Source organism: Corvus brachyrhynchos, unplaced genomic scaffold (assembly GCF_000691975.1).
Source record: "Corvus brachyrhynchos isolate BGI_N302 unplaced genomic scaffold, ASM69197v1 scaffold223, whole genome shotgun sequence".
NCBI lineage: Eukaryota > Metazoa > Chordata > Aves > Passeriformes > Corvidae > Corvus > Corvus brachyrhynchos.
In genome coordinates, this window is record NW_008237174.1 from 3,777,261 (window position 1) to 3,785,342 (window position 8,082).

The following is an 8,082-nucleotide window of genomic DNA, read 5'->3' on the forward strand; positions in this document are numbered from 1 at the left end:
TCAGGAGGTCCGTCCTTAAAATAAGGGTCTGTCCTCAGCCCTGAAATAGGCACTGAATGCACACAAAGGACAAACAGGAATTAGGAGGAAAGAAAGAGCCATTTTAGCCAGTTAATTGAGACTGGCTGTTGTTGTTCATGGTGACCAGGTGGTGTGGTACTTCTACAGACAACTGTAATAAGAATTGAAGGTGTGTGTTCTTCACCACTCGCATAAAATTGAAATCCTGTACCTGTACCAAACATCACTGATTAAATTTTTATTGTTTTAATTGATACTATTTTATTATATGCATTATTAATGATTTATGCATATGCCTCAATATTTCCATATAAAGCAAATAAGATTTGAGTTTTTCTCAAATTTGCAAAGTGCATATAGCTACATGATGGTTATATTTTTATCTTTAATCCTGGAAAGCATCACAATTAAGTTTCATTTGGGAAATTTAATTGAATTTTTAAAATTTATTTGCATCTCAGATCAATGTAGAAAGCAACAATAGAAACCAATGACTGTAATGAGGTGAAGAAAGAAACTATGGCTGCAGAACTCTCCAGATGCACCCAGCTGTTATTAGGGATATTCTAATCCTGTAATCAGTCCTTAGTCTCATAGAACGAAACAGCTTTCTGACTGCAGAACTATGAGGTTTGTTGATTATGTCTTTGAACTCAAGATAGTCCAAGTACATAACAGCTGTTTTTTACAGAGAAATCAGACTTACTAAAAACAGCAGCATAAAGAGACCTGATGGTTTCTGGTAACACCACTATTGAATGTAGCCTCATTAACCAGGCAGAACCATTGTAAGCAACTAGATTAAATAAAGAGTACGTTATGGGAAAGATAGATTATTCTAACTGCAGCTGATTCAGATTCTCTTTAACTTGTCTTAATTGCAATCAAAATAATGACATAAATTGCTAATCACATCACTTTGGATTTATAAAGCATTACAGAAGTAAGAACAACTTTGCAGCTACAGAGACATGTAAGTATTTCTAAACTACAAAAATAAAAAGGAGTCTAAAAACAACTGTTAAATGAACATGGAGTAGTTCAACTCTGTGCTGTCAATGAAAGTCCTCTGTGTCTCTGAAATTTATTTATCCCTTTAAGGTGACCTGTGACCAATGTGTTACCCCCTGTTATTCCTTAGTACATGATAGGGTCCGATCAGAAGCTGGCACTAATATGTGAAGGAATGTACCAGTGCAGTGTGAGGAAGAGTACTGCTTTGCTGATTATGAGTAAGGAGTGAAGCCATGAGATCTGAATTGACTATTATGGGTGAGAAAAATTTGTTGGTGTCATCTAACTCTCCAACCTTGAAAAAGCCATTTACTCAATCATATATAGAGTCAGCTTGTAAATACATTTCCATATTCAATGTCTAAGCTAAACACAAAGTGCTATGAGACCAAAAGTGTTTGTCATGTACATTCAAGTATAATTAATTATTATTATGCTCCTTTTAATCTTGCTTGTTAATACATGATGATATCCTACAAATACAGTAATTTAGCGACTGTTCCATTCCTTGAATATAATTACTTGATTTAGAAAAATGAATGAAAATTTGGGTGTAGGTAAAGTTCAGGAGCTCAGTGCAAGCACAGAGCTCTGCTAGCTTGGCTGCCCAGGCTCTCTGGGGCACTGGGCATCAGCAGCTAGGAGACAAACATCTGCTGTCATTCCAAGAGCTGTTACTGGCAAGACTGGCCTTGCAGTCCAAGGACTCATTTGTGCCATGTACAGAGGGCATCCTTCGGTGTCTGAACTAGATCAACTCCTCCCATGTACACAGAGCTTGTTTTGGGGACTGTTCTATACTCTCCTGGGGCTATTATTTTATACATAGTATATATAGACTATTTTATACATAATATAGTAAAAATGGTTATAAATCAAGGTGAGAGATGAAGGAAAGTAATTAGAAGTGGTAAGGGAAGCATCTTTCCCTCCAAGTACACAGTTTCTGAGTCAGCTAGCAGATATCATATTATCATATATATCCCTCACCCAGCTACACCCAGGACTGAAGCTGAAAGCTCCTCAGCAGAACCACACACACAGAATTGTAAACTCTGCCTCCTTTCAGGACTGACTTCCTAGATACCCTGGTAAGGGGAACTGAAAGGCTAAGGTGGTTATTTCCACGCCCATTAGGATTTGGACTGGTAGCTCATATAGGCTGTCATCCCCAGCTCAGAAAATGGGGAAAAATGTTTCAGAGACTGGGTGCCAGTTCACACAAACATTATTTTAATTCCACTATGAGCTATTAGCCTCCTTTATACAACACGAGTATCAAATACTGAGATCAGTCTAAAGCTCTGTTTAGATGACAGGTAGGGTATCTACAGATTTCTCTTTTTTAAATGACAAATTAATTAAGAACTACAGCATACTCTTTCTCAAAAGCATATTCAGACTGAAGTTTTACCTTTTGAGTGATAACTCTCTTAATGCTTTGTTATGGTCTAATAATTTGATAACCACCTGGGTTAAGACCCTTCTACTTCACACTGATTTAAGCTGGAGTTCAGTATCTGGATCTGTACCACGTTGCTCTCATGGTCATAAAAGGTCTGTGAGGGAGACATCATCCCCCTCACCATCATCCTCCAAATCTTCATCTTCATTATCCTTCTGCCTTGTAGTGGGGTCAAGTGAGCAGTGTCATTCCTTAATTTGATGTTTTCTGTTTTATTTTGCAGGGCAGTATGTTCAGAATCAGTACAGATGTTACCACCAGTGGTAGCGCCCACCCCAAAGAGGAACTCTTCTCACAACAAAAAGTAACCAGTCTTACATTAGACTAAGTGTAATACAGCTGACTCTCCATTATCCACTGAAATGGGAACTAGGACAAGTACAGGGAAAAACATGACTGAAAGGGTTACCAGACTGCATGGTGCACAGAGAGCTGTGTGGAGCCAGGCAAGACCCACTGGGATAACGCTGAGTTGGAGGTAACTAATCCCTGCAGAGGAAAGGCTTTGTGCACCTCAATGCTTACTGCTCTTGGTTGTAGAAGGAACCAGGGGCTATGGCAAAGCACCAGCCCTCTTGTGGACCCGTGTCTGCCTCATGGAAAAAGCTTCCTGGACCCCAGAACGTTGCAGGGAGTGCACAGATGGCCAGGCAGCTCTCCTGGGGTGTCCCTCAGGCTCAGCACTGGTTGGGTTACACTCAGAGCAGCTCCCTGCAGAGTTGTGCATCAGTTTCTGTGCTGGGCTGGAAGTTATGCTTTATTTTTAAACATCTGTAAAGCACAAACCTTCAGCTTCCTGCTTATGAAATTGCCCACTGAAGTCTACAAAGGTTTTGCATTCAAAACAATTACACCTTTAATAAGTGATCTAAATGTCATCCTATAAATTAAGAAGAGGGTGTTCAGCAAAGCTCATTTGTTCCCATGTTTCTGTTATTTAGCTACACTTTTGCAACAAGAAGATAGAATGAAATTCCATAGCTGCACTGCATTAGAAATGCTGTCAAGACTGGCTGAAGATTACTGATTCTGCTTCAGTTGGAATTTGTACAAGTAATGTTATCTAAAGAAGAACCATATGAGGGCAAATTGAGAAGCACAGAATGAAAACTATTAAAGTTTAACCTAGCGGCAAAGTATCTTAAAAAAAAAAAAAGAGACATTCAGCAAACCATGTGAATACGTGAACATCTAAGATAGCCAATGAGCAAACCAAATTCCTCCACCATCTCTTTATCAAGCCCTAGTAAAATCATAGTATCTTCAGATCATCTCATTCAATTATAGATCCACAATGAGTTACTTTTCCTTGATAATGCTGCATCTATTAATTTATAATTCATTAAAGAGGACTGATGCTTGAGAACAACAGGATGCACCAATTTTCCAAAGTACAAAGTGGCATATGCAAAAAGGAAAATTACTCATTCAAATATTTAACTACCAAAATGTATTATTTTAGCACAGGCAGTTATTATTTGATATGTAGCAAACCTGCTTCTGTGAATGCTATTTAGATTAGAAGTATGAGCAGTTTAGTTTGAAGAGGGTCTCAGGCAATAAATTATCTTTACCTGCAAAGACTCACTTTTATTGAGTTTTGCTTGCTTGAATGCTGGACGGTAGTGGTACTCAGCATTAACACTGCTCACTGTACAACACTCATGCATGTTCCATAAAATACAAAAAAAAAAAGAGACATAGGGATGAACGATCACAGTCTAACACATGGCAGCAACTCAAGCAATGAACTGAAGCAACAGTAAACCAGAAAAAGAAAGATAATATTGGACAGCACTTTCCTCAGCTAAGAAATTATGGGCCTTGTAGTTACAGCACAAATGAAGGAGACAGGAAATCTGGGATTTATTCTGGGATCTGTCACAGATTTCCTGCATGGCTTTAAGAAAGTCCTGTGGGGTTAACTTCAGCCATGGGGCTTTCATTCCTTTGAGAGCAGTCTGCACCCATATCTCAACCCTCCTATACAGTGTGAGCTAATTAACACAAAGGGAAGACGTTACTGGTGCAACTTTTGTACATAAGAAACAGTCAGACCTAATGCAGGTAAAACTGTATGATCTAAAGCAGCCTGGGCAATAATAGTCCAAACACCAAGGCAGGCAACATCCCCCTCCCCAGGAGCTGGCAAGGAGGGAGTAAAAAGGATGGGCACTCCGGCCATTGAGTAGCGTGGTTGTTACACTGGTGGAAGCAGGAAACAGAAATTTATCTCCACTGGAAGCCAAGACTTCATTTCTCTATTTTCTTCCAAGCATAAAAACTAAAAGGAGGACATACAGGGCTTGTAATTTCTTGAACTACATTTCCTTTTCGGTTTTCACACACAGTACATTCTCATGAAATGCAGCTTCCAGTGGTAGGAAACCAAGACACTCATGCCTCTAAAAGACACCTTCACATACTCAACTAACTTACCACAGAGTTTTCACTTACAGAAAGTAGTATCATAATTTCAACAGGTCAGTTTTATTTCTCAGGCCTGCGTGGCTTAATGTCTCAAATTTGAGCAAAACAGAATAAGTCCCACATGTTCTTGTTAGGAGCACACACCCTTTTGGGTTCTTCTGGCTGGAGAGATGGTTCCACTCATTCTCTGAGAACTACTCCAAAATTAAGATAATTAATCCACAATAAACTATTTCATATTTTATGTCACTTACCTGGTGCTCTCAGATAATCCATTTTTATCCCCTGTGTTCTGAGCTATTTTGTCTCTACTCAGTGTTGCTACCTGCAAGGGAAATAAAACCTCCAGAAGATGGCTCAATGCTGCTTAATTTCAGTTAACAAGGATCTGGAACAAGGCATTACCCAATTGAATTTCCTACCCTCTAGCCAATAGGGCTATTAAGTCACAGCAGGTGTTTCTACTTGTTTCATGATGTTAATAGATGCTTGGATGCTAGCAGAGTTTGTAATGCATTTGCAGCTTTTGGTTATTTATGGAAAATGCAATCTAGAAAAGCCTTATTTTGAATTTAATCTGTGTGAAGAATTTATCAAACTTCTGTAGTGATTTATGTTCATCAAATCTTAAACAGAAGAATGACTTGTTCGAACTTTTGTTTTCAGAGAAAGGTAAGACTAGAATTGGACACTTGGGTCATAAAATAATATTGCATCCCAATACCTTAAATTATCCTCAAAAATGAAAGATGTGGCAACATAGAGATGCATCCATGTAGTCCTAAATCACAACTTCTGTTAACAAACTGTCTTTATAGACAGTTGTGTGATTAAATTTCTAGGAGACCTGAAACCACACTTAACCACTGAAAACGAGGCACCTGGTTTCTCAAAGATATCCAGCATTGCTCTCAATTGGATCAGCTGGGCAATTGTGAGAAACCAATCACTTCACTGAAATCCTAACTGGAAAAAAGGGACTAGTGATCCTATTCAGTCCCATAAGCAGCACAACTCTAGAAATAAAACAGGAAGCAGAATAACAGCTTGTGTCCTGAGCTTCAGGCTCAGCTTTGAAATCAGATTTGATTACAGATGTAAATGCAAACCTTAAAATCAATGCTTTATAATAACAAAACAAAAAGTTCAGAGCCACAGGTTGCTTTTGTCCACTATCAGTCTTCTCCTGGTATGGAGGCAAATCGCATCCCTACAAATTCTTGCACTCCACTGAAATGGTTGTATCTGTCTGCTCACACTCATCCTCTCTTCCTCCTCAGCCCCATGTGCAAGCTCACCTTCCAACCAGCTTGCAGGAAGCAGAGTCACTGAGCAGACTCCAACATCATGTCAAACAAATGAACCTTCTCCCTATTTAGGGCCAGTTATCAGCCCTCTTCCTCTTTACTAGCTCCTACATTGACCTACAGGAATATTCCCAGTAACAGACAGGTCTAATTAGCCATCAGAAGACATTAAGCATTCCCCAGATCCTAAAGAGGTACAGCATTAAACCACACGAAAATAATTGACAATGAGCTTTTCCCTTGCTAAGAGCTCTAAGGACACTAGAACAAAAATATTGTGGACATAATTTTTCTGTTTAAGTCCACAGTGACTCTAAAGAGGTTGACAGTGAAAAGATTTCTGACCCAAGGTATAAAACCAACATCTTCCTAATGTCTACAGATTTAAGTTCTATCACTCTTGGACATAGCACAGACCATGCAAATATCTGTCCTAGTAAAATGCATCTGATTGCCACTTACTGTTCCAATTATTTTTTCCTCTGATGCTGTATCAGAATATTTGAGAATCTTCTCAGAAAGTTGAAAATTTAAGTTTATGGTAAAAATCTCTTCTATGGCAGAGTTTAAGATGGAAGACAGTCAAATCTGTAGAAAAAATTAAAGATTATGAAATATTTCTTCTGTATAAGATGCATTTTGTGTAAGTTTTTATTTTCTCTTTTCCAGAATTCATCTACCTACACAAACCTTGCTCACCTATATCCACATTTTCTAGCCCGAGCTTCGCTACTTGTCCCTGTTCTTGAGTGTGTGTTAAATGAAGTTGTAAATTACCTGGGGCTGCTCTTACTGGCCTGCAACAAGTGGAGTTCACACAGCCACACACCTTCGGGGCTTAGCTATGCCAGCTGATATGGGACACCACAGTGCTTCTCCTTCAGAGCAAACACTTCCTGCCCACATTCCACTGTTTCCCAGGAACATCAAAACCAGGTTCCAATTTGGAAACACAAAATGAGAGAGACTTTTCACATCTTCATTTGAGATTAGAAAAACAAAAAGTCTTTATGTTATTGTAGTTCTAATAATGACTCAAAAATTTGAAACCAAACATTCAGTGCTGTTCTTTTATAGCCTTGGTCTGTCTAAAGCATCCTGGGAAGGCTTCTCTACACTGTGCTAATAGGAACAATAGAAAAGCCTCCCAGTTATGATTGTATCAAATTTGGGGCATGTATTTTTTACTGTGTTTGTGTAACATACAGCACAATGGGGCTCTGATTCTGACACATTTCTGAGAATAGAGAACAACAAAAACACAAAAGAGAGAGGCCGAAGGTGATGCTGCAATTACGACTGGGTCATTCTAAGCATGGGTATGAAGTTCAGCTTTTCCAGAAGGGATTAGCAGACCAGATTGTTTACCATATAAGAGAAAAATGCAGAGAGTTTTTAATAAATACTTTTTCATGCTGTTAGTGCATTTTGACAACAATGTAATTTTGTTAAAATATCATAAGAATAGTTTATTACCTCAGAGCGTTCCTTCAAAATCTAAACTGAGTTCCACAGAACCGTTCCAGATAATTGACATCAGAACAATATCCATCTGTTGTTCTTCCTAAAAAACTGGTACCTCAGAAATTAATCAAATTAAAATCACAAACATTAAAAATAAAATTCTCCTCCAAAAGAGGAAAATGTGTGAGCTAAAGACAACACGAGCAATAATTGGGTAATATGCTTTACCACCAGTCCTGTCTAAATTACAGTATTGTAACTGTTTTCTTATATGTTACATTTCCAGATATTTTTATGTTATAGCAGACGGAACCTTTAAAATAGTTTTTAGGTTTTTTTCATTTACTATGTCTTTATTGCCATGAAACAGGCCCTCAGCCA

General features: G+C 38.4%; 1 long non-coding RNA gene across 1 annotated transcript; it reads right to left on the minus strand.

The window, feature by feature from the left end:
- Window positions 1–2,302: 2,302 nt before the first annotated feature.
- LOC108445324 lies at window positions 2,303–7,832 on the minus strand. Its single transcript, XR_001860141.1, has 3 exons — window positions 7,714–7,832; window positions 6,700–6,825; window positions 2,303–5,255 (listed from the first exon to the last, which is right to left on the minus strand). It is a non-coding gene; the product is annotated as an uncharacterized LOC108445324 (long non-coding RNA).
- Between the last annotated feature and the right edge of the window lie 250 nt (window positions 7,833–8,082).